At 41.6% G+C, this 27,581-nt stretch overlaps 2 long non-coding RNA genes across 2 annotated transcripts in view; one reads left to right on the forward strand and one right to left on the reverse strand.

Moving 5' to 3' along the window:
• The window catches only part of LOC310686469, a 410,525-nt gene that overhangs the window by 212,506 nt on the left and 170,438 nt on the right, over positions 1-27,581 (forward strand). The gene's annotated exons all lie outside the window — the stretch shown is intronic.
• On the reverse strand, positions 9,423-27,319 carry LOC310686467. The gene is made up of 2 exons (XR_014515948.1): positions 27,019-27,319; positions 9,423-9,706 (listed from the first exon to the last, which is right to left on the reverse strand). It is a non-coding gene; the product is annotated as an uncharacterized lncRNA (long non-coding RNA).

A 27,581-nucleotide genomic window follows, 5' to 3' on the forward strand; every position in this document is an offset into this window, starting at 1 on the left:
TGTTTCTGAAGGTTAAACTTTCTGTTGTGGAAACAGTTTTGAGTTTGCATCTTCATTTGACACCTTCTGTAAAGCTGGTCAAAAGGAGGGGCACCTTTTCTAAACATTTAGGTCCATGGAGAACAGCTTCCATGTTTTTAGCAATATTTCAGCTACGATGGAGAAAGAGAGATGATGTGTTTGTCCACTGAAGGCTATGCTAGTCAGTGTTCTCAGTGATATCAACATACTGCCAGCTCTGGCTCTATGTTGACAAAGTGTAATTTGGTTTTTCCCCACATGGCTGGTATTGTCCATGTGTCTATTCCCAGGAAGTAGAGCACAATAAATATGATATCAAAGCAACAGCAGATCAGGGAAAGGAGAAATTGGACGGTGAGAAGCATGCATGAAGAAGTCAATATTCATGTTGAGTAGGGTTGCCATACGTCTGGAATTTCCTGGAAGACAATAGTCAGTAACAGTGTCAGGGTGGAAATCGCTGAGATGTCTGGGAAAATTTGGTGAATTTCCTTAAAATGTTGAAGAACTCTTCCACTGTCCCAACAGTTCTGCTGTTCCCCACAAATACAAAATGGGTGATATCTGGCATACTCCTAAGTACATATTGGCAGCTGCCAATATGATGCCTGCAGTTGTTGTTTGACTCCAACTCCCATCAGCCACTGCTACTATGTCCTATGGCCAGGCATACAGAGCCGAGCTGACCTTCAACATCATCTTGGGGACACCCTATTGCTCCCCCTCGACTAAGGTCATTGGAGACCTTTCTGAACATTTTCCAGAGGAGGGGAAGAAATATATTTGAGTATTGTGATAGCTCATAGGCTGCTATGATTGGTAGCTCTTCTTCTTCTTAGGCTATGATTATATATATATATATATTACAGTGTTTACTTTGCTTAATGGTCAGTTGACTGTGATAGATATTTGACAGACTGATTGATGCTCGGTCGGAACATTTAAATATTTTGACTCAGTGTGGTGAGCAAGTGTAGCGTATTGGTTAGCAGATCAATTTAGGACTTGGGAGATTCTCTCTCAACCATGAAGCTCACAAGGCAGCCTTGGGACAGTCACTGTCTTCTAATCCAAGTTAGAGTCAGGTGATAGGGTTGCTGCAAATAAAATGGGCAAGGGGAGAGCCATGTGTGATATCTTGAACTCCTTGGCAGAAAGCGGGATGCAAAAGCAATAATTAATTAAAATAGATAAAAATATTTCATCAAAATTTTAAACAGCAGAATTATTAGGGTGACCAGTTTTCCCTTAGTGTAGTAGTAGGATGTAACCACAGACTGAATGTCTAATCTATCTTGGGTGACCAGACACAGTTATTGACAGGGCTCCAGCCCCTTCCACATGTCTAGGTCTCAAAGAATCAAAGAAAAAGCTTTATGGTCAAGGCTGGGACCTAGTATAGTGACTGGTGTTTCTGTGGGTTCAGCTATCAGAAGTAATTACTGTTACTCTGTATCTGTTTCATATATGCACATTTCTCATTATCCCCTTGGAGAGGAGAGAAACTGTACTAACACCAATATTAATGAAAATATTCCCGGAAGCAAATGTTTGTGTCTATGTGTGCTACAGGTGTTAGGGCAATATAAAGACAGAACTTCTCAATGTGTAATATAGCCAATACAGTGGAACATTTTAATTTGTGATTAATACGTTGATTTATTTATTAATTACACCAGTTGGTGTCTACAAAACTTTTAATTTGTGTAATTAATAAATCAAAATTTTAAGCACTCATTGAAAAGTTAATATGCTTTGGATATACTATATGTTGAGAAGTTATCAATAGGTACCAACAAAATAAATAGGTTGGGGGCTGAGTTGTGGGATTCCCTAGCCACAGACATGCATCTGGCACCTTCACTTTATGGCTTTCAGAGAATGCTGAACAGCATTTCCAAAACTTGGGTCCTCAGTTGTTTGAGGACTACAATTCCCATCATCCCTGACCACTGGCCTTGCTAGCTGGGGACGATGGAATTTGTAGTCCAAAAACAGTTGGAGACCCAAGTTTAGGAAACATTGGTGCTGAAGATGCACGTATTTATCTCCAATGTGTCTTTTCTGTTTCTGTGACTGTCATTTGTTTTAACCTCTTTTAATGCTGAATTTTAATTTTTTGTAACTAAGCCTGGGACCTCCTGGTAATGGACTGGTACTTAAATGAGGAGGAAGAGAAGGAATTAGGAATGGGGTAAAGAATCCCACATCATAGCTATTGTTCCTTTAACAAAGCAGTCACAAAAGGTACTGTGCTGGTTTTTAGCTAGTGCTGGACCAAAATGTTATGCCCAGGCTTTTTTTCTTTTCTTTTTTGCGGCAATGGTAGTTTAAAAATAAGAAAGCCAGTCAGGTGCTTAGAGGAACCCATAAACAAGACCTGAGTGCAACAGTGCTCTCCACACTTGTGATTCCTAGAAACTAGTATTCAGAAACATACTGATCTTGATAGTGAAGACAGGGTCACACACACCCTGCCCCCCAAAACTTAATCTTTCTGAGATCAGGAACAATGGCCAAGCTTCTCTGCAAGACAGCTTGCCTTCCATTAGTGAACTTTCCCTATAATGTGTAGTGAAAGTGGAATGTCCTATTCTGGGGGGAGCTTTCAGTTCATGCAGGGCAAAAGTGAGGTTCAACAACTCTGGCCAATAATCCCCTTTGTGAACTGAGTACACACCTTGGAATCCAATCCAGTATTGGCTGCAGAGTACGGAGGTTGTATAGGCCATGGGTTCATAAGAATGATCAATGTGGAAAAGATTCCTTTCAGGTAGAAAGTTTGAAAACCACTCCGTTGGAATGCCAACTCTCAAGAGGAGTAAGAAAACTGATGCAACCATGCTCTTCAAACAAGTAACATTTTTCGCATATAAAAATATTTTGCAGCTGTGACTTTATATATTTCTCATGGCTTCGTGCTTCTTTTTGAAACTGTTCCTAATCTTACTCTCTGATTAGCCAACTTGAAAGCATCATAAGCACTTCGTATTAATTTGCACGACATTTAAAAAATATTGCCAAGATAGCGTCATAGAAGGTCTCATATAGTAATATTATAAACCATTACCTCTCGCCCTAGCATTCCTATTCCATTTGTCCAAATGTCTGGATGTCTGCTCTTTTATGATGGGTTTTATTTAGTGCAATAAGTCACAAATATCACCTAAGCCTGATTAAATGGGGGTGACTTTTAATAAATGAGCACATATAAACTTGGGTTTTCTTGGATGGTACCAATAACAACTGTCATCTGGGTTGCAAATACAGGTGCCATAAATCATCTGGTTTGCTTTGTGGATCTTTCAACCTTACCAATCACACGTTGATGCTCTTAGACTATAAGCTGCATTAATATATAATTCAGGCAAGGATCTGTATGGCATGAGTTCTTATCCTAGATTTCTTATATGCCTTTCCCCTCAGTTTTCAGGCATTTAATGACAAATCACAACTCACTTTATGTGAGTCCCGATGTCTGCAGGTTAAACTCTTCGTTTGACATTTCAAAGGGAAGAGCTTTAGGATTAGCTTTCCTCTCCCTCAAACTTTTTGCAAAGTGGAGCAAGACTTTTTTCCCCGAAGCAGCAAGGCTGAACATACAAACTTGGACCAAGTCAACCTTATAAAAGCACAGCAAAAAAAGTCAGCCTCTCTGATGACACGGTTCAAATAGAGGAATTTACCTGCTGATCCTGGACTGTGTAAAGTGATCCTATGTCCTACATTACTGAGGACAGCCTTTTAGTTAAAGAAGCCCTCTGTTTACATAGCTCTCTAGTCCACATCCAGTTTAAAGATATCGTAAGAAGGGAAACCAGGAACCTTGAAGCTGCTCATCAATGGTTAGCACCTAAATAGAGGGCCTTCTCAGTAGTGGCGCCCGCCCTGTGGAATGCCCTCCCGTCAGATGTCAAGGAAGGCAACCCTGTTTAGGGAAGTTTTTAATGTTTGATGTTTTATCGTGAGTTTAATATTCTGTTTGGAGCCACCCAGTGTCTGGGGAAACCCAGCCAGATGGGTGTGGTATAAATAAATTATTAGTTAAAATTATAACAACAACAACAATTACTACAACAGCCCACAGACTAAACAGGCACACAGGTGATCTCATTCTTCCATACTTTGTGAAGATGTGTTTTTTTTCTATATAAATTATTTCTAAATTTGCCTCTCTATATATGTATTAGGATATGATAATCCTAATATTACGCAATTTTTGTTTGTCATGCATTTCCTAGACTTTGATTATATGTAAGTGGCAGTCTAGCTCTTGACAATTCCCCAGCCACTATGTTTCTTGATTCATTGTACATGCACAATGTGGAGGGGGGATGTTGCCACAGGTAAGAGAACCGAGCAGGTGGCGCTGTGGTCTAAACCACTGAGCCTCTTGGGCTTGCGATCGGAAGGCCGGTGGTTTGAATCCCCATGATGGAGTAAGCTCTGGTTGCTCTGTCCCAGCTCCTGCCAACCTAGCAGTTCAAAAGCACACCAGCGGGAGTAGATAAATAGGTACCGCTGTGATGGGAAGGTAAACAGTGTTTCTGTGTGCTCTGGTTTCTGTCACGGTGTTCTGTTGTGCCAGAAGCAGTTTAGTCATGTTGGCCACATGACCCAGAAAGCTGTCTGTGGACAAACGCCAGTTCCCTTGGTCTGAAGGCGAGATGAGCACTGCAACCCCATAATTGCCTTTGCCTGGACTTAATAGTCCTGGCATCCTTTACCTTTCTTTTACCTTTTTACAAATTTCTTAGTATAAGAAAAAATGGCAACTAAAACTAGGACACCAATAATGCCTGGAAACAATAGAGAAAGGTGTGGAGGCGGGGGGGTGCCACTAGGGGCACATTGGAAGATGGCCGAGAATAACATCTCTCCGACCCACACGAGGTAATTAAGAGGCTGTGATGGGAGTAAGCAGCCTCCCGGCCCCCCAAGCGAGTGGGGGGGGACTGCCCTTGCCTGCTGTGCCCTATACCACCCCCAAATTCGAGGGGGTGGGGGCACTAGGCAGAAAGCCCTTGTGTGGACCTCGGCTCTCCTGGACGCTGTCTCTGATTCACGCCTCTAGCTGCAGCAACTTCAAAAGAAACAATTAGGAGGAAGCTAATGCACATATTTCAAGGAAGAATGGGGAGTAAAGACTGCTAATTGAAGAGATCTCTGAGAAAGAAGATGGGTCGGATAAACAGGAATATATCATGAGAAGACACACCAAGGCTCGGTATGTCGGCAACGGGACTGGATGGGGGGGACTTTCCTTTCTTTTCTCTAGGTGATTAACCAAGAATCCCCCCCCCACAAGTCAGAAATGCCGCTTAAATGACCTAAGATGATGATTTAAGACTGTGTGGAGGTAATTTTCTAAACAAAAGCATGTTTTAAGGAGATCGTGGAAAGTATAAGAGCTTTGGGATGACGCAGTAAAAGACAGCGTCGCCATTTTGGCAAGTTCTGTCGAAAGACTTATGTCTGGGAGGAGGAATGGATCTGCTTTCATATTGCGGGCGAGCCTCTTCAGAGGACTAAAAGAAGGCAACAGATTTGTGAAGATTAATGATGGAAGTAAAGTCTCTCACTGCCTCCATTTCTTCCCCTTCTATTTGCCAGGAGGTGATGGGACCAGAGGCAGTGAGAGACTTTACTTTCTTGGGCTCCATGATCACTACAGATGGTGACAGCAGTCACGAAATTAAAAGACGCCTGCTACTTGGGAGAAAGGCGATGTCAAACCTAGACAGCATCTTAAAAAGCAGAGACATCACCTTGCCAACAAAGGTCCGTAGAGCCAGTGTGGTGTAGTGGTTAAGAGCGGTAGTCACGTAATCTGGGAAACCGGGTTCGTGTCTCCGCTCCTCCACATGCAGCTGCTGGGTGACCTTGGGCCAGTCACACTTCTGTGAAGTCTCTCAGCCCCACTCACCTCACAGAGTGTTTGTTGTGGGGGAGGAAGGGAAAGGAGAATGTTAGCCGCTTTGAGACTCCTGAAGGGGAGTGAAAGGCGGGATATCAAATCCAAACTCTTCTTCTTCTTCTTCTTCTAAAAGCCATGGTTTTCCCAGTAGTGATGTATGGAAGTGAGAGCTGGACCATAAAGAAGGCTGATCGCCGAAGAATTGATGCTTTTGAATTATGGTGCTGGAGGAGACTCTTGAGAGTCCCATGGACTGCAAGAAGATCAAACGCATCCATTCTTAAGGAAATTAGCCCTGAGTGCTCACTGGAAGGACAGATCGTGAAGCTGAGGCTCCAATACTTTGGCCACCTCATGAGAAAAGAAGACTCCCTGGAAAAGACCCTGATGTTGGGAAAGATTGAGGGCACAAGGAGAAGGGGACGACAGAGGACGAGATGGTTAGACAGTGTTCTCGAAGCTACAAACATGAGTCTGACCAAACTGTGGGAGACAGTGGAAGACAGAAGTGCCTGGCGTGCTCTGGTCCATGGGGTCACGAAGAGTCGGACACGACTAAACCACTAAACAACAACAACAATGATGGAAAGAGTGCTTTTATTTATGGAAGTGATGATATATGGAAACCATCTCGATATGGTGATTGGATGAACGGAAAAAATCACACAGGATTATAACTGCTGTTCACTTGCTTAAGGAGGTTATCAGAAGAGATCACAAAGAAAAAAGAAAAATATATGAATAAGATGAGACGTGGGAACAGCAAGATAGGACTGGATAGAAATATGAACATTATTTGGACAGATTTGTGAATATTAACGCAGCAGTAAGAAGATGATTGGAATCCCCTTCGGAACTTGAAATATGGGTACCCCCAACAAAAAATTTCAGCTTTGTAATTTGGAATTTATGTGATGTGATGTGATTTGATTTGATTTGATTGGCCGGTTAATAAAAATTATTTTTTTAAAAAAGAGAAAGGTGTGGAGGCACGATGCAGACAGGGTAGAAAGAGGTGGCTCAGCTGAGTAGCTGGAGAAATTACTGTAGATGTTCTGATGTGCAACTTTTAGATGAGCAGCGATTCTGCTGGGGGTGGGCAAGAGGCAATCTTGGATGGTACACCAAGATCTGAAATATTTTTCAACATTCCTCTCCTGCTTTCTTTCTTTCTTTACCTGCACGATACTGAGGTATGATATTGAAGAAGGCATACAAAAGAGACGTTCTAATCATTGGCACTTAAGCCTTGTCCATATTCCTCTCTGGTTTTACAAGTCACCTGCTCACTGATCCTTCCATCATATTTATTTGAACCTGATGAAAATCTTGAAGGCTCTGATTGAAATAAAAATATAGCTTTCTTACTATGTGGATGGGTTGCCCCCTGGTTCAAATCAATATGTTCTGTGCTGCAAGGCAAAACACAGAATACTTGCACGAGCCTTTCCGAACCACAGGGAAAACATTAGTATACCACAATAAATCTTCATCAGCAATAGAGGAGCCAGGATTCCCTAGAAACTGGATCAGCCAGTTAATGGGAGCACAAAAAGAAAGCTAAATATCAGAAGACAGTGCACCATTGACAAAATACTCAACAAGTTGGGAAATAAAGCGATGGCTTTTTTTTTTTTTCAATCTGGGAGACCTGAAGGCATAACCATTTTGAATATTCCTAGTTCATCTTCTGAGTTATGACAGATCAGTAGGAGACTTGCAGTCGCTTGAAGAGCCGGAACAACTTTTCTTGTCACAAAGTGGCATGCTGAATTTCTACTGGCAGCTCTACTTTGCAGAGTTGGCTGACATGCTTATCATATATATGATGTGTGTGTGTGTGTGTGTGTGTGTGTGTGTGTGTGTGTGTGTACACACACACACACACACACACACACACACACATGCACCTCCCTCCCAGCAGATATGTTGCTACAATTTTATAATATCATTGGAGAATACTGCTATTAAACCCAATCATAATATGTTTAAAGTTTCATGTCCATCAGTTCAGGTTTTCAAGAAGCTTTAAGCTTTAAGCCAAAGTTTTATTGTATATGCTGCTGCAGGTGTTATTGTTCATTTTGTTGAAGACTATTGACTTAGGCTGAATGAATGAATGAATTTATTTATCATTTCGGTCCCAGACCAATTCCAGCTCACATACAATATCAGAGAAATCATAAAACATGATGGGGATAAATTTGAATATACAATTAGGTACAACAGGGACAATACAAATATGGCAACGTTAAAAATATAAAGGTTAAAACCTTAGTCACTAAAATATAACCTAAAATTGTTGTCTAAGGCCTTAATCATTAATGTTAGCACAGCTTGTTCCCTAAGTTTTATGGCAATCACACAGAATTTGGCCACTGAGAAGCTCCAGGGGATTTATTAATATTAATAATAAAGGAGATGAGCTGAGAATTTTATTTAAAATAATAATAATATTTGTAATATCTTGAGCTCTCCAGTGCCCCACAGGCAGTCTCCTGGTTGACTACCCTTTTCAAAAAGCCCCCTGGAGCTTATCCTGATGTAGTGTTTTGCCAAAAGGAAGGGGGGGAAAGCATTCCAAGAAGTGGGTAGAATGAGAAGCTGGAAGAAGCCAGGAGAAGTTACTGTTCCAAAATTGTTAAAAGCAAGAATATGTATCACAACACCCACTTCTTGTTAATGATTTTTAGGTAAGAGTAGCAGGAGATCCATGCCCATGCACACACACATCATCACCACACCATAAAAAAGTGATGGGGGAAAAACCACTGATTTCATTACGGGTGAATAGCTTCACAAAATAGGATTTTAGGATTAAGGACTACTTCAGGTGGTTCTCTGCAACTTTGTGGACAAAAGTCTGTACCAGCAACTGGGAAGAAGCTGGAGTGCTTAATCCCTAAGATGTTAAGTGAAATATACTTGGAGCTGAGTGTTGATTTCATGCTCTTTATTTCAGCTCATGGTAAACAGTGAGTGCTTTTCTCCAAAACCTCTGGCTATCTATACATTATTTACACAATGGGTCCTGTGTGATTGGCTGATTCAATTCCCCTCCTGGAGCCTGATTGGACTGTCCCTGCAGGCCAATCAGGTTGCTGATTCACTTCCTCCTGGAGCCTGATTGGACTGTTCCTGCAGGCCAATCAGGTTGCTGATTCACTTCCTCCTGGAGCTTGATTGGGCTGCTCCTGCAAACCAATCAGGTTGCTGTATTCTAAGATTCTACCTGCCTATTGTTCTAGGATCCAAGCTCAGTACATAACATTAACTTTACCCCTAAGGTAGACAACGGAAGAGAACTACAGTAGCACTGTGGTCTTTTAAACCAGTTTTGGAACAGCCCAATGGGTTGAGCCTCTTCATGTTCAGTGAAAAATGAGGGCTGTCTTTAAGTTCTGTTGTGAACAGCTGTGAATTATTCTCAGCAAAAGCAGAAACACAGATAACATTCTAAAGAAAAGCCACAGTTGAATCAGGATGGCATTAATATCTCTTTACCTAATGGAGGTTAGTCAACAAGCAATCATGGTATTCGTGATAAATGTGGCTCGTGAAGACAAATGAAATCAGTGGTTTGAATTGGACTGAAAGGTCTGAATTACAAGCTGAGGCATGCATCCAGCAAAGACTTCCCTGTCTTTTCCTTAACAAGGAATATGTGTTTTGTCATGGGGTGGGTACTTCCAATCTCCTTCGACTTTTGAAAAAAATGTTGGTGATCTCAGGAAGCTTCATAATTTGCATCTGCCCAGTGAGGTGTAGCTGGGGAATAAAGTCAAGCATTAGGATTTGCTACAGCCTATAAATGACAGTCTGTGATGTGAACTGAAGTGGCAAGGAAATAGGCATTCTAACCAACTGACATCATGTCACTTTTACCGGAAAGGTACAGCAACCCAACTTCTTACTTTTATTGATCATCCTAATGCATGTTTTATATTTTATGTGAACCACTTAGTATTTTTTTTAAAAAAATTAAATGGTACACTAATTATGTGGTTGTGTTTTTTTAAAAAAGAAACCTAGTTCAACAGTGCCTAGTTCAGAGTGGCTGATGAAACTCAGCCAGATGGGTGGGGTATAAATTATTATTATTATTATTATTATTATTATTATTATTATTATTATTATTATTATTATTTTACATTCCTCCCTGCAATTACATAGAAGGGGGTTCAGAAATGGAAGTGAATCGTGTGCATTATTAGGTGGAATGTGCTCCACCTAAAAAATTCAGTTCAGAACCTGCTTCACCACTTGAGAAAAGAGCAAGACTAAGTCCAAAGCATTTCAAAGACTGACTGACTGCATGAAAATCACAACTGGGGGAGGGGGAGAGACTCTGTTGCTTCCCCATTCATTGTTATGGAAAAATGAACACACTGTCTCTTTTTGGAAGCTAGACATTGTCATTCACATTCATTGTCATTCATTGTCATTGTCTTTCTTCCCCTTCTTTCCATTTTCTTCCCAGCCTGGTGTTTATAAGTATGTAACAAGCTTGGAGAGAAATGTTTAAATTTTTTTGTAGAAACAATATCTGAACAGAAAGGGGGAGGGGAATCCAAATCTTTGAGAAACTCCAAAGCAAGAGGTTGGGACACTTCAGAGAGATCCTGCATTGGATAAGACAAGCCCCAAACGTGTCTGAAGTGGCCCCACTTTGCTTCATGATTTGGGATTCACCTAACTCTTTTGCACACACCAGTTCATTAGCTTTGCTCTTTGATAGAATTCCCCTACTGCCAGTACAAACAATTCTGTTTTGAATCTTTATTGGAAGCAAATCTTTGCATGATGCTTCTTGTGATTTCCTAGCCTGCAGACATCTCTTGGGAGAAAGAAACCATAGTTAGGTCATGTTTAATATAGTGTTTAGAGAAACTGATGAAAGAAAGAAAGAAAGAAAGAAAGAAAGAAAGAAAGAAAGAAAGAAAGATGTGAATATTTAATGTTTCATCATGAATCTTCACCAGCAGATCTATCATTTCCCTTTAAAAGAAAACTCAAATTGCTGACTTTCTTCAGTCGGTTCTGAAGTAAAACAGGGACAACCAAAAGTAAGGTAGAAGCACTTGTGTGATTTATCTTTCTCTCTCTAAAAAAGGGTGTCCTTGCCTCTTCCTTAATGCAATGCCATCTAGGTGAGTTGGTAGAGGAGAATGGCTGTGCTACCACTGTTTTGTGTTAGTAGCTAGGTAACAGATTTTCAAAGTGGGTTCTCTGAGAATTGCACCTGGATAACACTTAAGGTTGTGTGTGAATAGCCTCACAAAATTACTTTGTGTTTTTGTTGGGGGCAGGAAGAGAGGTTGTTGATGCATTGACAGCCCAGCTTCTATAATCCTTCACAACGTTCCAGACCTATCACCATTATTGAACATAGCAAGGGGAAATGGTGACTTTCACAATAGCTAAAATTAAAATTTAAAAACTGGAGAATGTTTTGCAGGGAGGGAATGTGCATAGTGACCTTCTTTCATGGGAAAGGATAATAGAAAGAAGAAAAAGTCCCGACCAGAGGAGAGTGGCAAATCAAGTCGGTGGATTATGCCAAAATGGCTAAAATGACCGGAAGAACCAAAAATCAGGAAGACAATTTTTTTAATAAAGAATGGGGGGATTTATAATTTATCTTAAAAACCATTTTAAACAGCTAAAATCGTTAGTAGGATTGGAATAACACTTGTAGTTTAATGGTGAATTTTGGATACAATGGAACTATTAAAGTTTTGGATTATCATAAAAGATGCAGGAGAAAATGATTAACAATTGACCCACAAAGGGGAGTAAGGAAGTCCAAGAGATTCCCTGGAATCTTGTTTTTATGTTGTAAGTTGGATATGTGACTGTAAAATTTTAATCTGAAAACAAATTTATGTAAATATAAAAGGATGAGGGGAGAGAGAACAATCTCAGAAAAGGTTTCAGAAAAATGTCTTCTCAGAAAATCTAGCTCAGCTTTTGGGAATTGTACAGTGTGTCATATGCATGCTTACTTGATGGCAAACTCCAATATGTTCACTGGGGCTTTCTCCCTAGGATACCTGTGTTTAGGCCACATTTTTAGGTGCACACTTAAAAAGTAAACCTATTGGAATACACATAAAAAGAATGTGCCAAGAGATCTTTGCTATTTGGACCCAGGTGTCCTGTGAAAGTGAAGCATATTATGCACTATGCCATATTTACCTCAGGAAACGTCTGTGAAGTTTTAAAACCAAAATGGATTCCTTGCAAGGTAATAACTGCAACCGAGAAGAGCATTAACTTGACTTTTGTGAATGACAGGGCTTGATGCAAAAGTTACATCACACTGTCGGTGTTTTGCACAGATTACCTCAGGGAAATGGGGAAAATATGCAAATAACATAATACCTCATCCTATGTACCTGCTGGTTGAGTTTTGATTTACTGAGCTGTCTCTGGGAGATTTTCTTGTTTTTTTTTAAAAAAAAATCTCACTTTGAGTGGGGATAGACATGCTGTTTTCCTATCAGTAAAAATGGAGGGGGGAGTATTTTGCTTCTTCAAACTGTTCAGTCTTCTACCTCAAGTGAGAGAGAAAAGCCATGTTAGCAGTTTAACATTACAAGTGACATTTTTACAGAGTTAGTAGGTGTCAAACACAAGCCATGTCACTTGCTGCCAACAGAGAGGTCTGTTGTGGAAAAAAAAAGTCAGATTAAAATAATAACACTCATTATATTTCTCAGAGAAATGCTCTCAGCGTGTCAAAGTGGAATCAGAAAGTCAGGGAAGACCTCAGCACAGCAGTGTGCTGTCTGCATGGTAATGCAATTGGAGACCATAACATGTTGTAATGAGTGCTAATGAAATCGTGTACGGAGAGCCTGAGAGTGAGGCACGAAGGAAGAATGATAAAAGGGATTCTAAGAGGAGCTCATATCACATGTAGAGAATGATCAATCAGATAAGGGCTGCTCAAGTTAAGCAAGACAGAGAGAGGTGAGTCCCTAATGAAAGCTCAGTTTGTCTAACAAGATATGATGATTAATAATGACAAGCATGGCTGAAGTATCCACTGCTAATAAACAGGCCTCACCAGGGGCAAAGGAACACCAAGTTATGAGGCCATAGGTGGAGCAGCCAAAACACTTTCCGCAGCCCAAGACGGATTGCTAGGAAGGTATGCATTGGCCACAAGAAATATATGACATGTCACTGGTGACCTTAGCTACAAAATTTTGGAACTTGGGAAGCAAGCCTACAACTAAAAGCAGAGAAAAGAGAGAGATGTAGTTTGTTTTACAGGACAACCTATTATTGTTTAGCTAATGGGATGTGCTTTGTTATCTTGATGAATGTAAGGATAGCTTTGCTTGGGAAGCCCAGAAGCCAGACCTGAACACAATACAACAGTATCTCCTTTGGAGCTTACCATCCTCACTGTTGGTCAATTGAGAGCCAGTGTGGTGTAGTGGTTAAGAGCGGTAGTCACGTAATCTGGGAAACCGGGTTCGTGTCTCCGCTCCTCCACGTGCAGCTGCTGGGTGACCTTGGGCCAGTCACACTTCTGTGAAGTCTCTCAGCCCCACTCACCTCACAGAGTGTTTGTTGTGGGGGAGGAAGGGAAAGGAGAATGTTAGCCGCTTTGAGACTCCTGAAGGGGAGTGAAAGGCGGGATATCAAATCCAAACTCTTCTTCTTCTTCTTCTACATGGCAGAATAAGCAGGGGTTATCCTGTGCACACCAATGGCTGGTTTTGTCACATTTGAGTTGAGTTCCATGACATGCTCCTTATCCCTTTCTCAGGTTGCACTAACTAGTAAACATGGTACTTATGGAAATGTGTGCAGGGTACTAAAAGGCTTTCCCCTTTCTTTTTAAACTAATGCCTTGTATTCATTAGTTTGTTCATTCATTTATCCGAAGCCTGGGGAGGGGCTAGAGCCATGCCATGACCCCAGCGGGAACCCAGGGGATGCTCGAATTGATCCACATCAGTGGGGCTCCCCCTGCTGGTGGTTTACCTTTACCAGACTCCCTGCAAGGCAGGCAGGAGTCAGATATAGTCTGTGGATGCTAATGCCTAAGCCAATACCGCTCACATTCTGTAACCAATAAAGTTGTGGCCAAAATTTTGCCCATTAACAGTAACCTAAAATTCTGTGTCCTTGTGTCTTTATTCTCATGGGGGTGGCTTGGGGCTTTGACATGCAACTAGTAAACATGGTAGTTATGGAGACGTGTGCAGGGTACTAAAAGCCTTTTCCCTTTCTTTTTAACCTAATGCCTTGTATTCATTCATTTGTCCGTTCGTTTATTTAGGATTATTTATATCCCACCCGCTAATTGAAGATCTTGAGCTTCTTAGTATATATATCTACACACACAGACATAGAGAGAGAGTGAGAGAGAGAGAGAGTGAGAGAGAAAGAGAGAGAGAGAGAGAGAGAGAGAGAGAGAGAGAGAGAGATAACCATAAATAAATAATAAAAATATGCATCCCAACACTGAGGCTATCCAACCTCCCAAAATTTCAAAACCTCTCGTGATGATTTGACCCCTTTCTGTTTTAACAGTACAAACTCTACAAATGCCCTCCATATTGCCTCAAAATCATTTCTCCTGCATATTCCCTGTCTTACCTTAATGGCACATGTTAATTTATCATTAATAGCTATATCCCACACATCTTTATACCATTCTTCCATTTTAGATTCTGCTTGCCCCTTCTACTTCCTAGCTATAATAACTTGTGGAGCTGTCAATAAATTTGTGAGCAAGTTCTTCATAGCATGTGAACCTTCCACCCCATTGTAAATTGATAATAATGCTACCTCTGGGCTTTTGGTCAGCTTTAAGCCAGTGATTTGTGTCATCTCCTTAAAACTACCTCTGGTTGCCTGTGGGAAACTAGGGAGCAGAACATGAGTACAAGAATCTTTCCCCCTTCTGTGGTTTCCAGAAACTGGTATTCAGAAGTCTCCAATTGTGGAGACAGAGCATAGTTGAGCTAGTAGCCATCAATAGAGGAAAAATGTTGCAACCTGAGAATGCTTACTGTGAATGTGGATAAAAAGAGGCACTTTTCAAAGTTTGTGAAAACGTGAATGAAATGAGGCAAATTCCCAAATATATGGCATGTGGTGCATTTCATTAAAAATGTGCAAACTCAAACAGGGCCAGCTGATTACATTGGGCCAAAACTAGCATACATTTGCCATAGTTTGCAGGGACTAAATGTAAAAGGTAAAGGACCCTTGGATAAGAGTCCAGTTAAGAGTGACTATGGGGTCTCGCTTTCAGGCTGTAGGAGCCGGCGTTTGTCCGCAGACAGCTTTCCGGGTCATGTGGTCAGCATGACTAAACCACTTCTGGTGCAACGGAACACCGTGACGGAAACCAGAGCTCACGAAAATGCTGTTTACCTTCCCACCGCAAAGGTGAAGGGTAGTGAAGAGAGGAAGGGGCTTCACTGATCTCAGATGAATTAAATTTTAATTTTAGAAGCTGAAGAAAAGTTGTGCCCAAGACTGGAATCTCCCTCTTTCTTGTTCTCTGAAATTTGGAAGCTATTTGTATACTCAACATTAGCACTGAACATAATAAGATGCTGCAATAGAATCTAATACTGAACAGTATCCAACAGCTGGCAGGCATTTGCAGTCAATATATTAAAGTACAAATTAGCAAGTCTGTATAGATTATATTCATCATTCAAATATAAGCATTCAAAACATGTTTTGAATGTTGGCGGCTAATTTTGATTCTGGAATCTGAAACTTTGATAGCAGTTGCAGTTTTCAAAATGATGCAAAATGTTCTTTTGCATCTGCCATTCAGCTAGAGTCTAAAAAGGTAAAGTTAAAGGACCCCTGACAGTTAAGTCCAGTTGCATATGACTTTGGGGTTGTGGCGCTCATCTCGCTTTACAGGCTGAGGGAGCCGGCATTTGTCTGCAGACGGTTTTTCCGGGTCATGTGGCCAGCATGACTAAGCCGCTTCTGGTGCAACGGAACACCGAAACCAGAGCAGCGCATGGAAATGCCATTTACCTTCCTGCCAGAGAGGTACCTATTTATCTACTTGCACTTTTGGGCATGCTTTCAAACTGCTAGGTTGGCAAGAGCTGGGACCAAGCAACAGGAGCTCACCCTGAAGTGGGGATCTGAACCGCCGACCTTCTGATCGGCAAGCCCAAGAGGCTCAGTGGTTTAGATCACAGCACCACCCACGTCCCCTAGCTAGAATCAAAGGGTGCCTAAATTTCCCATTTGAGTTCAGTGTTGTTAACTCCAATTGCTAAAGTTATACTTAATCTGACTGCTTCACGTAAACCTCGTTCTGTGCCAATAAGCACAGGGCACCTTCTCCCGGAAGCACTGGGACCCATAAAGGTAAAGGGACCCCTGACCGTTAGGTCCAGTCACGGATGACTCTGGGGTTGTGGCGCTCATCTTCCTTTATTGACCGAGGGAGCCGGTGTACAGCTTCCGGATCATGTGGCCAGCATGACTAAGCCGCTTTTGCCAAACCGGAGCCGTGCACGGAAACGTCGTTTACCTTCCTACCGGAGAGGTACCTATTTATCTACTTGCATTTGACATGCTTTCAAACTGCTAGGTTGGCAGGAGCAGGGACCGAGCAACGGGAGCTCACCCTATTGTGGGGATTCGAACCGCCGACCTTCTGATCGGCAAGCCCTAGGCTCTGCAGTTTAGATCACAGCGCCATCCGCTACCTCAGCTCCCCTGGGGCCCATAGATTGCAGCAAATTCTTGTCTGTGCAATGGGCTCATGGGGAGAAGCTGCTCCATGAGCCCTTGCAAAATGAGGGGAAATCTTAAAGAAGGCTGCTTCCCCTGGAGCTCAGAATCAGTTCACCTCAAGAGCTCCACAATCACCCTTCCTTTGTTTGGCGAAAGGAGGAATGGCATTGGGCAGGACCAACGTATTACAGCCCCCCCCCCCATAAGGAGCCTGAGGGGAGGACTGACACAGCACCCCCCAAGCTTGGGTTGGGGTATGTGCCTGGTTTGAATCTGCTCCCTGGTCACCCAAGAAGACCTTGCATGCTTGGCTTCTACCAAAGCAAGTTTCAGCACTGACCGACTCCCATGGAACAGGTCTGGGGTGGTCCAAAGCCAGCAGACCCATTCCACCAATGTGGGGTTATGGAATCATGAACTGATCCTGGCTCCAATGTCATTCCAACGCTTACTTTGCTTGCTGCTGTCAATAAATATTTGGTCTGATTTTCTCCCATCACCATTGTACAGTCCGGTTATTTGCTCTTCTCGTGGGTCACATAATGCCTGGGGAAATCATTTCTACTAACAACAGCATTCCCAATCAATGGAAGTTTTTGCCATGAGTAGAAAAGAGTTTATTAAACCTTAATGGCAATAGAGTTTCTATATACAGTGGTGTTATGGTGCTGGAGGAGACTCTTGAGAGTCCCATGGACTGCAAGAAGATCAAACCTCTCTATTCTTAAGGAAATCAGCCCTGAGTGCTCACTGGAAGGACAGATCGTGAAGCTGAGGCTCCAATACTTTGGCCACCTCATGAGAAGAGAAGACTCCCTGGAAAATACCCTGATGTTGGGAAAGATGGAGAGCACAAGGAGAAGGGGACGACAGAGGACGAGATGGTTGGACAGTGTTCTCGAAGCTACTAGCATGAGTTTGACCAAACTGCGGGAGGCAGTGGAAGACAAGAGTGCCTGGCATGCTCTGGTCCATGGGGTCACGAAGAGTCGGACATGACTAAATGACTAAACAACAACAACACAGTGGTACCTCGGGTTTCAGACACCTCGGGTTACAGACACTTCAGGTTAGAGACTCCGTTAACCTGGAAGTAGTACCTCGGGTTGAGAACTTTACCTCAGGATGAGAACAGAAATTGTGTGGTGGCAGCAGGAGGCCCCATTAGCTAAAGTGGTACCTCAGGTTAAGAACATTTTCTGGTTAAGAATGGACCTCTGGAATGAATTAAGTTCTTAACCAGAGGTACCACTGTAGTAGAAGCTAATATCCATTTTATTGTGGTGTGATAGCTACTGATTTGGCAGTATATTATTAATGATGCAATCCTATACATTTTGAATTAAACGGAGCTCAATGGGACTTACTACAGGTTATTGTATAAAGAATTTCACCTTCTGGATTGTATCCAACTAAGTATTTTACTCAGAGTAGATACGATGAAAATAACAGACATAAACTGAGAATTGTGAATACCTGGAATATATTTGTATTTATAACTTTTTGCGTGCACTTTCAATAACCAAAATGTGAAAACATTAGCAAAAAGAAACAGTTAAATCACCAGTGATGTGTGACAACCCACACTTACGCATGATGGCTGTATATTATATTTTCATTACACCCCAAAAGGAGAGGCATGCAACTAACTCATTGAAATAATGCAAGCAAATGAAAATAGAGAGAAGAATTCTGGTAGATGAATAAAAGATAACAGAAACTTGCAAAACAAATACAGACAAGTATAGCAGAATGTTGTTGAGCATCTTTCCCCCCTCAAGTAATTGGATTAAAATAAAATCAACTTTCATTAACTGTTTATAGGAATGGCAATAAGAAACAAACAGATTCGGAGAATTCCAACACAAGCTGTGCAATGAAATATCTGTTAATAAGCCATTGATCAATAGGTCTCACCCAATCCATCAAGCAACCCATTTACTTGTTTAATTACTTGATGGTGGAATGGCTCCATAGCTGTCAGAATATTTCATTTGGGGGGGGGTGGAGAACAAAGGTAAATTTTGGTGTTCAGTGTTTCCCCCATTTGTGGGTGGTGAGGCATGCATTGTGATATTGGGCAAATTTCAGGTGTCATAAATTCAAAGATGGAAACTCATCAGTCCACATGTATCCAGAGTTTCTGATGGTAGGGGCTGGAAGAATCTTTAAAACACACAATGAATTCTCCTCACCCCTCCAAAATAATAATAATAATCTCCCACACCCACATTCATGGGGGATTTCTCTCTCCATCTCCTCAAAAACTGAGCCTATTTAAAGTTAGGGGAGTGTGCACTTATCATGCAAGTTGGGCTTCACTTCAGTGATGAAACAATTTATTTAAGATTCAAATGGTCTTTAAGAAAATAAAGGAAAGATGCAGATGGGCATGCAACATTTGTCTACTCGTACAGCTGCTCACCTCCATTAACATGACAGAATTCAAACTGCCCTACTTCATAAATCAATTATTCATCTTGCTCAATAACTTGCCTCGGGGTGCAGCCAATCCCGGGGCTTCAGAGATAGCCTTGCCACAGGCCAACTGGTAAGAGGTCATGACCTAGAGAAGCAGCTTCTCATTTGTTGCATATAATCCACACTTCTTTCCTCAAGAGAGCTTTTGTGTGGAGATCTAATATAAGCGTTCAAAAAAGGAAAATGGCAACAGCTTTTCCAAGCAGCACATTCGTTGCTCTTGTGCTGGTTGTGTAGCTCCAAAAAGTGGCCTTGTACCCAATTTGATTACTCTGCACCTAGCCCAGCTCCCAAAACTTGTTACATCACCTCCTCTTTTTTTGGAAGACAATGTTCCAGGGATAAAACCTGGGTTTTATTTTATTCTTTCACGTGCAAAGCATTTGCTCTAGCCATGCCCCCATCATAGAATGGGAGCTGGGTTGGCCCATGCAATTGAGAACAGCTTTCATCCAACTGCGGGAAACCTAGAGACAGGGGAGAAATTCAACCAAGTTTGCATTTAGAGGGGAATCTTATCTAATTCTCACTTTCCAAAACAACATGATAATTGGAAAGCAACCATCCTTTGAAATTTGCACTTATTTGAATTTTGAAATGCAGTTCTCCAACCAACCAATGTTTACAAAAATGCATACATTACAGGAAAATGTGTGTAAATGAATATATTGGTGAAAATAACATGCTGAAATGCATGTATTAGGAGAAATTGCAACTATGTGCCTCTAACTTAAAACCACATATAAAAATGTGTTCATTAGGAGGAAATTGCACTAAAAGCTGAATAATGTGTATGATAGATAGATTGATAGAATGGCAAATCATTGCAGAAATACGGTGGTGAATTGCACAGTTTAACTGTGGAACAATATAGAAACAGCCTGGGATGTCAGGCATAAGGTAAAAGTAAAGGGACCCCTGACCATTAGGTCCAGTCATGGCTGACTCTGGGGTTGCGGTCCTCATCTCGCTTTATTGGCCGAGGGAGCCGGTGTACAGCTTCCAGGTCATGTGGCCAGCATGACTAAGCCGCTTCTGTCGAACCAGAGCAGCGCACGGAAACGCCGTTTACCTTCCCGCCAGAGCGGTACATATTTATCTACTTGCACTTTGACGTGCTTTTGAACTGCTAGGTTGGCAGGAGCAGGGACCGAACAACGGGAGCTCACCCCATCGCGGGGATTCGAATCGCTGACCTTCTGATCGGCAAGTCCTAGGCTCTGTGGTTTAACCCACAGTGCCACCCACGTCCCTATGGGATGTAAGGCATAGCTCAGCCAAATGTGAAGTTTTGCTTTAAGGAAGTTGCAACTCAACATTAACCTTACCCTAGTGAGGCCCAACTCTGTTTACATTATCTTACATTTGCCCTCATCTCTGTTCACAAAATACTGATGTTCGGTGGGGTGTGCATGTGTTTGTGTGCTTAAGAGAAGACATAAACTTAAAACTGGAGTGTCAAGTCAAGAGCAACAGAAAGATGCATATAGCAGAGCAGCTTGCCTTGTTGTCTCCAGGGAGACAATTTTCATTTCTCTCAATTGCCTAATATTCACATTTTTTGCAAAACGTTTTCAATTAGAAATAATTGTGCCTTGGATTAACCTACGATGTTGCCAGTGCAATGGGAAAAATCAGAGAAGTTTGGATTTCAATGGGGGGCTGTGTTTTCATTCCTATCTTGTTTCAGAAAGTGCAAATGATATGAATTCACCCTTATATGCATACCCAATCTAATTTATCCTCTATAACTGCAAGCAAATATAGAGATGTGGGTGGCGCTGTGGTCTAAACAACTGAGCCTCTTGGGCTTGCTGATCAGAAGGTCAGCGGTTCAAATCCCCACAATGGGGTGAGCTCCTGTTGCTCTGTCCCAGCTCCTGCCAACCTAGCAGTTTGAAAGCACGTCAATGAAAGTAGATAAATAGGTACCACTCCGGTGGGATGGTAAATGGCGTTTCTGTGCACTGCTCTGGTTTTAGTGTTCCATTGCACCAGAAGCGGCTTAGTCATGCTGGCCACATGACCTGGAAAAACCGTCTGCAGACAAGCGCTGGCTCCCTTGGCCTGTAAAGCAAGATGAGCACCACAAACCCAGAGTCATCTGCGACTGGACTTAACTGTCAGGGGTCCTTTACCTTTACCTTTTTTTACTGCAAGCAAAACAATATCATTTACAGATCCACGTTTACTCAGAAGTAAGTGCTGTTGGGTCCTATTTCCAAGTGAGTATAGTTAGGATTGTAGTATTCTTATTCTTGTTATTGCTTCTAGGTTTTCTTGCTAATTAAAAAAAAAGACCACCACCAAGTATGGAATACTCTGACTGAAGTTTGTTGGGGGTAATTAGCAATGGCACTAACCAAGTACCTGTCCTAGTTAAGAAATACTTCTTGTTCCTCATTAACCAAATTACTTTCAGGTCATACATCACATCCTTGACAATAATGCCATTTCCATGCTTAATTGCTTAAATAAATGTGTAATTAATGTCTAGTAACGGGATTACAGCTGTCTGGAAACAATGTCGCAACAACTTGCAACCATTACTTTTCTATAGCTGACTGCATCCCTCCCTCTCCCCGCCCTAAGACACATACATATTACTTAATTAAAAATGGAAATGTCTAATTTAATAACATCCTGTGGGGAGTTCAGAAATGTTTCCATTAACAACAACAAAAAAAGTCTAAAGCATTGCTTTATGGACCATTTAGGGAAAGGATAATATTTAGCATACAGCCGTAAATTGATGCTAAACTATGATCAAAACCTGCTCACAAAACAATTAGTGCAATTTCTAAATTGCTGTGATCTGTTTACAAGTAAGTCACAATAAATGCAGAGAGAAACCATTGCTTCACAAATCTAAAGAGTTGTGAATTGGAGGGGGGAATGGGACCAGATTGACAAATAAATAAATAAAAATAGAGAATGGGAGAAAAGAGGACAGAGAGGCTTCCCCTGGAAAAAAGGCCCTTCCTAGATATAAGAAAGAGGAAAGATTATTCCTCCTTCCACTCCAACCCTAAACAAATACGTGGATTAGAATAAAGGGAAGAAGGTGAAGGAATTTGACCCTGGGACATATGGGATTTGGGTGAACCACTACTCTAGAGGGCAGCAGAGAGCCAGTGTGGTGTAGTGGTTAAGAGCGGTGGACTCGTAATCTGGTGAACCGGGTTCACGTCTCTGCTCCTCCACATGCAGCTGCTGGGTGACCTTGGGCTAGTCACACTTCTCTGAAGTCTCTCAGCCTCACTCACCTCACAGAGTGTTTGTTGTGGAGGAGGAAGGGAAAAGAGAAGGTTAGCCGCTTTGAGACTCCTTTGGGTAGTGATAAAGCAGGATATCAAATCCAAACGCTTCTTCATCAGAAAGACAGAACAGGCCCACTCAAGCCCAGTTGATCAAGGCAGTTGGCGTGATATGGTTCCAGTCTCCTCACTCAGGCAGAAGGAGGGACAGGAAGGATAAAGATCAAGATAAAGATCTACTGATCTAGTAAGATTTAAGAAACCCACCAGCTGAACAGATTCCATAGAGCATTTGAACCCTCCAGTGCAGGCATAGGCAAACTCAGCCCTCCAGATGTTTTGGGGACTACTACTCCCATCATCCCTGACCACTGGTCCTGTTAGCTAGGGATGATGGGAGTTGTAGTCCCAAAACATCTGGAGGGCTGAGTTTGCCTATGCCTGCTCCAGTGACTAGGAAAGGAATGCCATGGTACACCTCCATCAGCATGACCAGACACCTTCATCTGCCCCAGCTGCAACAAAACTGTCTCTCCTGTATCTATCTCTACAGCCACAGCAGGCACTTCAACTTTCAAATGGTTAGACTTCAGCCCAAAAGGTCTACTCTTTCATGATGTCCCGACACAGATGGATGTCAACCACCAGAAGGTGGTGATACAAGAACTAGGAGACAATATTATCTTCCACATTGACCAAAAAGCTTTTCAGGAGGAAAAGGAAAGAGAGATGGGGACACACAAAAGAACCAGATCAATCTGTTCCAGATGGTTATATACACTACACTGAAGTGCAAAGGCAAAAAACCCCTGGTACATTATATTTTAAAGAATCAACAATGTTGTAAAAAGCAAAATGAATACAAAGAATAATGAAATACAGGCACATACACACATAACGTTATTTGTATGTCACCTTTCCACAGTTCAAACCATGCTCAAGGAGGTTTACAAGGAGAGCCAGTGTGGTGTAGTGGTTAAGAGCGGTAGTCTCGTAATCTGGGTAACCGGGTTCGATTCCGCGCTCCTCCACATGCAGCTGCTGGGTGATCTTGGGCCAGTCACACTTCTTTGAAGTCTCTCAGCCCCACTCGCCTCACAGAGTATTTGTTGTGGGGGAGGAAGGGAAAGGACAATGTTAGCCGCTTTGAGATTCCTGAAGGGGAGTGAAAGGTGGGATATCAAATCCAAACTCTTCTTTTTCTTCTTAAAACATGAAAAGTAGTCATAAACAATAAATAAAGCATTTTAAAATGTATAACCAAATGCAACGATTTCCACATAAATCACAGGATACAAAAAACAAATAGCAACAACAGCACCCCCCCCCCAAAAAAGAAACAGAAAACCCAAACAACACCCCAGGCCAAGAATCTGTTCAGCAGCCTCAGCTTTTGTAGCTGGAGTCAATCCGGGCCCAGTCCTCCCAGGCCAGGTGGACAAAGGCCCACAAGGCAGGCAGCTGGACTCACAGCCAAGATAGCAATTAATACAGGTTTTGAATTATCCAAGGGACAATTGCTAGATCAAGGTATACCCAGCTCACCATTTTAGTCTGCATTATTTTAAGTTTATTCATATGCTGTCCAAAGGGCATCTTCCACTATGGGAATGCAAATGTATCAAAATTCATCTCAGCCACTTGAATGTCCAATAACATTAAGCATTTCTGTCCCAGCTATAAGCAGGTTTCCATCATGTTTCCATCAACCTGCCAGTCGCCACACTTAAGAATCTACGAAAGTCAACAAAACCAACAAAACTCATTTTTCCCCCTCCTTCTGCATCCCACCCATCATGACAGAAAGTCACACAGGAATCGTACCTAAAACAAACCCCAAACCAACTGACAGAACTAACTGGCAGCTGTATTTGTGCCCAGGGGGGAAAAGATTAGAAGCAAGGTTTAGGATGCCTGCAGTTAAAATTCAGTTCACTCTGGCAGCCAGGGGGTGTGGAGTTCAGTGCTCCAAAAACACACAATTAATGTTGTCAAAACACAAGCAGTTATGAAGAACAGAAGCAACTCGGGAACTGTAGCTTGTAAGGGTGCTGGGATCTGTGAACTAAAGTTCCCAGGATCCTTTGGGGTGAGGGCATGTACTTTAAACGTATGGTGTGTCTATCAGCTCTCCGAAGTCAAGGGACATGTTTTGGGGCCATTTCAGTATCTGGAACCAAGGCAAAGAATGAGATGTGGGTAGATTAGATTGGAGGGACTTTTAAGGGGATGTGGTTGAGATGACCTGGCAGGAGAGATGTTATGCTAGATTAGGAGACCCTGGCGGTCCAGTTCTGCCCTGTGGGTCGCAAGTTCTCCACTACGGTTTTATTTTATTCCCATGTGTAATTGAGTATTTATGTGTGTGTTACTGTTAGTGCGCTTAACTCTGTGAATTTCCCAGCAGTACTCGGAGTTTGCAGTGGGAAATAGTATAATAATTCTGATATTTACCAGAAAATTGCAAGAACAGATAAATGCCTTTTCCCCAGTTACCAAATGCCTTCATACTTTTCATGATTTACAAACTGTAATAGCAGTTAATAAGGAAAGTTGGAACAACGAAACACTTGTAAAAGTAAGAAGAATATTAACGTTTCAGAAGAGTAATGTATTCTACTTCAATTTGTCCTTCAACTACGGTAAATTTTTGAGCTTCAAAACCGCTAGTGATTTCTGTTGTAGCTGCTGTCTGTCACTAGTAAAAGGAAATAAACAGGTCAGGTTGAGCCCGAATAAGAGAAAGAGAGAGTGACTGTGCTGACTTTCAGTTTATTTAGCTTGTCTGTTTGCTAAAGAGACTAACATGTGGGAAGGTTTGCTTGAAGCCCAAAGCCCACTTAAATGGTTGACATGGGTTTTTTTCTTGGAAAGAGTAATTGTTTGCTTGAATACATGTGACAGAAGAAAATGGTTTCCTAAGGACACAAATTGTGGTGGAGAAAGCTTCCTGGAAATGTACAGGTGAAACTCGGAAAATTAGAATATTGTGGAAAAGTTCGCTTATTTCAGTAATTCAACTTAAAAGGTAAAACTAATATATGAGATAGACTCATGACATGCAAAGCAAAATATGTCAAGCCTTTATTTGTTATAATTGTGATATTATAGCGTACAGCTGATGAAAACCCCAAACTAACAATCTCAGAAAATTAGAATATTAAATGAAATCAGCGAAACAAGGATTGCAAATAGAGCAACAATAGCTAGTCATTCATTGTTGAGGCTTGGCTTCCTCAGCTATAGAACCTCCTGAATAGTACTAATAATAATATAATATAATATAATATAATATAATATAATATAATATAATATAATATAAATTTGTGGGTTATATGTCCCACTCTTCACCTTGTTGTGGTGAGTGAGCTTACATGTTCCTATGACCCTTGTGAGCGAAGCTATCAGGAATCTCGTACTCACAGCAGGGTCACCCAAGGCGGTAAGGTGAAAGGGAAGGAGCTAGACAAATAATGATCCCACAAGTCCTCAATGGCAGAACAGGCAGATGATAACAAGTGGTATGTCCCCACTGTGGAAGGACGTGTGGATCCAGAATTGTCTTCCACAGTCACTTACGGACTCATTGTTAAAACTGTGTTTATGGAAGACAACCTTACTTGGCTATGAGTGATCGCCAAAGAAAGAAGAATCCTGTCATCTGCCAGCATTAACTTTTAATTCCCAGTTTTCTACTTCTGGTACATTAGAGTCTGCTTTGTGTTGGCCCCGTGGTTCTTCTGATAGCTATGCAACTGGATTGCTTCATTCTACCCTTAGCTTCACCCACTCATTTGCAGGAGTTTTATCCCTGCTCTCATCTGAGAAATGTCAGAAGGTTCCATAAGACGTACAGTTGTTATAACATCAATACGTGAGTCACTTTATAGAGCAGCAAAATAATATATAGGTTTCAGCCTCAAGGAATCCAGATTTGAACTATGAAAAGGGGAAGGGGGAAGAGATAAATGAAAGTGATAAGAGATAAATTGCTGGGTTTCTTGCCAGTTGCAGATGATAAGTAAAGCTGCAACCCTAGTCCCATTTATTTGGGCGTAAATTCATTAAATGCAGTAGGACTTGCTTCTGATTAAATGTGGTTAGGATTGCAGCCTAAACAATTAAACGAAGGGCTTCATGTTTTTTGATGTTGAAGAAAATATGAGGAGCAGCATCATATAGGTGTTCTGGGAGACACTCTCACACACAAACGCATACACACACCACCTTGATATTAGACATTTACATTCCAGCTCATTGCAAACCTAGCACTATAACAAAGTATCGAGAATAGCTATCACAGCAAATTTGCTCCAGCACTACCATTTCTGGTTTGTACATATTGATTTAGAGTGCATGAAAGGCGAACTACATCAAATGATACGTGAGGAATAAATTATTCATTATAAAAATTTGACAAACATGTGTAAAAATAAATAATGCATGGCAATTTATGGCAACACAGTTGAACTTAATTTATTCAAAAACTTGACTCTATAATCTTGCATGAATTTTAATGTGCCCTTCTATGCCTTTGTATCATATGGAACAAAGTGACTGCGAATCTTACATCTTCTGGAAAATAAGCACTGAACTTACTTTGAGCCTCTCCTCTTCGTTAGTGCTACAATACTGAAATCTGGCAATCAATGACCTAAAAAAAAAATAAAGATAGAAAAGTAACAGCACTTGGACATGAGATTTTAAGAACGCTTCACTGATTCTCCCATGAAACGATTACCCAATATAATTTGCTGCAATAACATTTTTGTATGACCATAACACCCTATATAGCTAAGGCTTGTCACATTTTAGAAAAATCCTTCTTTCTACCCCATTCTGCATAATCTCAGAGATCCAGTGAGGACATTATCTTACTCATCCTATACAGGTGAAACTCAGAAAATTAGAATATCATGGAAAAGTTCATTTAACATCAAACATTTAAAACTTCCCTAAACAGGGCTGTTTTATAAAAGTCAGGTAGTTGTTTATTTCCTTGACACCTGATGGGTGTTCCACAGGGTGGGTGCCACTACCGAGAAGGCCCTCTGCCTGGTTCCCTGGTGAGGGAACCACCAGAAGACCCTCGGAGCTGGACCTCAGTGTCCAGGCTGAACGATGGGGGTGGGAGATTCAGGACAGACATAAGAGAGGACTTC

This window comes from Podarcis liolepis (assembly GCF_965112155.1).
Source record: "Podarcis liolepis genome assembly, chromosome: 9".
NCBI classification, from domain to species: Eukaryota; Metazoa; Chordata; class Lepidosauria; order Squamata; family Lacertidae; genus Podarcis; species Podarcis liolepis.